Genomic DNA, 4,167 nt, shown 5'->3' with positions numbered 1-4,167 from the left:
AAAATAAATGCAGTTCATTAACATTCAAATACCGAATTTGATAGCGAATTTTTAGCTTTAAATACCAAATACAAGTTGTAACGTACAACAATACCAAAAATATGAACTTGAACCTAATAAATAAGAGCAAATATAAATAACTAAATAAAAGTAATTGATTTATTTTTAATATTAAACCACAATGAAAACATAAACCAAACAACTGAACGACCAATGAAACCGTCACTTTTACAGTTAAACCCATAAAAATTATTATAGGTATTAAACCCAAAATATTATTATATATATTACTCTCAACAACAAAAAATACCAATACATAGAAATACGTACTAAATCTATAGCTATTATATAGAATATATTTTTCAAGTTTAAAAATTCAAAAGATATATATATATATATATATATATATAATTATGTATTATCTTTTTAATATATTAGACAACATTATTTCCGTTCGGTTTTCCATCGACATGTCGATTTTCTATCGAAAATGGTATTTTATTTGCCCTTTTCCACATTTTTTCCGTTCGGTTTTCCGTCGACATGTCGATATTCCATAAATAAAGAGGCTCGAAACTGCATCGAAAACGACATTTAAATCACCAACCGGAAGAAACAACTCATTGTACCAATAGTATCGTGCAGATAAATTCCAGTGAAAATTGTGGACGAGATTGTCTCCATCACATATGAATCTACTAAAGAGAGAAAGTGTTTAGTTTGAGGGTGGTAATTGATAAGGAAGAATCCTACCGAGTTTGAAATTGTGTTTTAGAGCATTCAGTTCTTTTTCTTTATCTATTATAGTCAATTATTTTCGTAGAGCACATGTTTATTCAAACCTATAATTCTAAGTTCTTTGTAATTTTAACTGCTAAACTCTGAATACGTGTATTTTTTTTTGGTGCGTAAACTGACTTCAAAATACTCTTGGCAATTATTGAAGAAAAAATCGGTCTGAATTTATAAATGGGCTTTAGAATTCAGTAACAAAATCAAATCCAACTTAGAAAGTAAATAGACGAAATGTAGATAATTGAGATAGACAACAAAATAATCAAAAGATGGCTCTGGCCTTTTTTAGTGAATTATAACAGCTATAAAACACATGATAAATATCGGGCTGTAAATCACATGAACAATGAAGTCGGGATCAAAGTGTCCATGTAAAAGATAATAATAAATAAAGTGTAAAAAATAAGCTCCAGGGTCTTGTATTTATAGCCCTTGAGGACGATGGGCTCTGATTCTTCAGAGCCCATCGTACATCAAAAGCGGTGTTCGTTGTCCATATGATGATCACGTATCGTCTTTTACTTAGTTTTGGAGGAGCAATTGAGAAGATCATGTCTTGAACAGTCTTCATTGTCCGGGTCATAAGGGAATCTGTTGAAGCCCTTATCGTCAAGTGAGGATTTGTGATACCAAGACAAGGCCTGATGGGAGGCTTCAGTTCGTTGACCCTGCATGGACTTTGCCATCTGGGCTTTGAATTTTTCCTCTAGGTCTGGACCAGGTTAATTATTTGGTCCTACAATTTCATTATTAGTCAAGGACGAAGTCTAACATCAACATAAACTGTTGTATATGTGACTTTGAATGGCTTTTCATTTTAGTTATGTTGCAACTTATTTTCTTGTTATTAAGGTTATGCTCGACGAATTTTGGTGATTTTCATAAATAACTGATCCTCAAGTTACCCAATACGACCTAGAGATTTTTGGTCATTTCGACCTCAAAACTAGCTTTATAAAAATTACAATATTGAGACATATAGCAAGAATGATCGAATGCTACATTATATGAACAAACAAGAAACAAAATTCTCATGATACGCATAATAACAAGAGATTGAACTCTAGACTTGTCATTAATATTGTTAGGAATATTGCCCATTAGAAGATGATGATGATTACTAAATAAGATAAGAAGTTTCTTTATTAGCATCATATGATTAGTGGGTTGAGGTCTGATAACATTCAAAATCAGTAACAACTATCAACCATAGTCTCTGTATCAAACTGAATCGCATGCTGGGCATCCGAGAAAGGGTGGTGAACTAAAATCTGGTCGATGACTGATATGTGTCTGGAAAGCCTTATCTAAAGTCATATATGTGAAACACAAGTGAAGGTTGATTACTTAGTGGGAGCATTCTGCACTTGTGGTAATTGTACAACCCGGACAGACCTTGCCTGTAGATGTGTCGTTTAAGCACCGTTACGACACACTAGCCAGGGTCACAAATGTTGGTCACAGTGACGCTTGATCTTAATCCTGAAGTGATCATGGACTTCTAGATCCTGTTACCGGGTTCTTTGATTCATCACGTTAAAGGCCAATGAAGGTTGAATAAATGGATGTTTTGGGAACTCGGGACATGATTGTAGAAGAAAGTGGTTTACAGATACGGAATCCAGCATTCCTGAAAGAATGTTAATGTTCTGTCACCTAAGGGTTGATTCTAGAACCGATTGATTGTGCACATTTCCGAAGTTGGCTTACGTTCGGTTGAATCTTTCGCTGGGGAAGCAATGATGTTTAGGGCTCATATGTAACGAGAAAGGTATAACGGAACAAATTGACCTATCTATACGAGCAGAACATGGAGGGTCATGATCACGTACTGACTAAATCAGTGGACACTCGTTACGATGAGTAAATAAAATTCTAGTATTAAAGGAGAGTTCAATCTTAGCTTACACGGTGGAGTATTGACTAAGATTAGACGAATCGATCGAAAAAGAGAAAGAGTTTTTTTCGTCTTTTTGATCGGATTTTTTAAGCTTCTACTACTAGGTCCATCGTCCCCGATTTGACTTCGATAAAGATGGATAAGAATGTTAATATAATAGTAAGTAAATAAGTGTTTAATGGGCTTAAATCTATTGGGCCTTGAAAAAGCAAAAAAAAAAAAAATCGCATACCCCTACGGTATTGGACGTTTTTTTGTATAGGTGTGATAACCAGTATTTTTTCTGTTTTTTCTGTTCCTAAAATATAGGAGAATAAATAGGAGATATATTTTCCTAGATTCTCTCCTAATATTTAGGCTAAATATTAGGAGGATATTTTGGAGAAATCTAGGAGAGTATATTTTACTAGATTTTTTCTCAACAGCAAAATATTTTATACTGTCGTATAAAATAAAATCCAAGATACTGATCTGACGGATGAGAGAAAAAATAGGATTCACTTGTTGAGATCCAATGGTTGAGATTTAATCCACTAGTGAACACAATAAAAGGAAATAATATCTTTAGAATATTCTGGAATATTCTATAAAGATACCTTTTAAACTGCTATAAACAGAGGGTTGATGTGAAGCAAAATTTAACCTAATTTGCCAAGGAATTTCGTGGCCTCTCTCCCATGAGTGTGCCGACCTAATTCCTCTACTCCTTTCCCTCAGAATTGCTTCAATTCCATTCTTAGAAATAAGAGAGAAAGATCGAAAACACCCCGTTTCCAGATCTAGTGAGATATAACGAAGCCCACTCTTTTGTCTTTTCTTCCTCGGAGATTACGCTTCCGAAGACTTTGGTGTCATCACATTGAGTCCTTGAAGGAGGAGTTCCAGATCTGATCGTGTGGAGGCTTGTACGTTCAAGACGAGGATTGTGAAAGCCTTCGGTTCGTGAGCCAAAAACTGTAAGTTTTCTTAAACTTGTCTTTTATCTGATATGGTTGCTTGATGAAGTTACTTATGATTAATTAATTAAGTAATCTAGATTTTGTTTAATAACCATGTTAATAATTAGCTCTTGTTAACGTAATTATTCTTTTATGCATTTTAATTGGTTATTTAAGGTGCATTAATCACCAACAAGTGGTATTAGAGCAGGTTGATTATTTAATTAATCGATTCGTTCTAGTAATTAATTTTCATATGGTTTTTATCAATTTATATTATGATATGTTATTCATTCAATTCAGTATGATATGATATGTGAATTGTGATTCGTGGTTGATCGTAGATTTTTTATTCTCGCTTTTCTAGAATTGTTGTTAAACCCGAAATTCAAAGGGTATAAGATTTTTGTAATTTTATTTAAAATACTTCCTCTAATCCGATTGTTGTGAAATTCGGAGGGCTGACTACTCACTGCGAGATGAGATCATGGTCCGAAGCACAGCCCCATCGGAGTTCCAGAGATCCACCTTTGA

This window comes from Urtica dioica, chromosome 2 (genome assembly GCF_054948205.1).
Source record: "Urtica dioica subsp. dioica isolate 48M chromosome 2, U.dioica_male_clone48M_v1_H2, whole genome shotgun sequence".
NCBI lineage: Eukaryota > Viridiplantae > Streptophyta > Magnoliopsida > Rosales > Urticaceae > Urtica > Urtica dioica.
Note: the sequence above shows the minus strand (reverse complement) of the source record.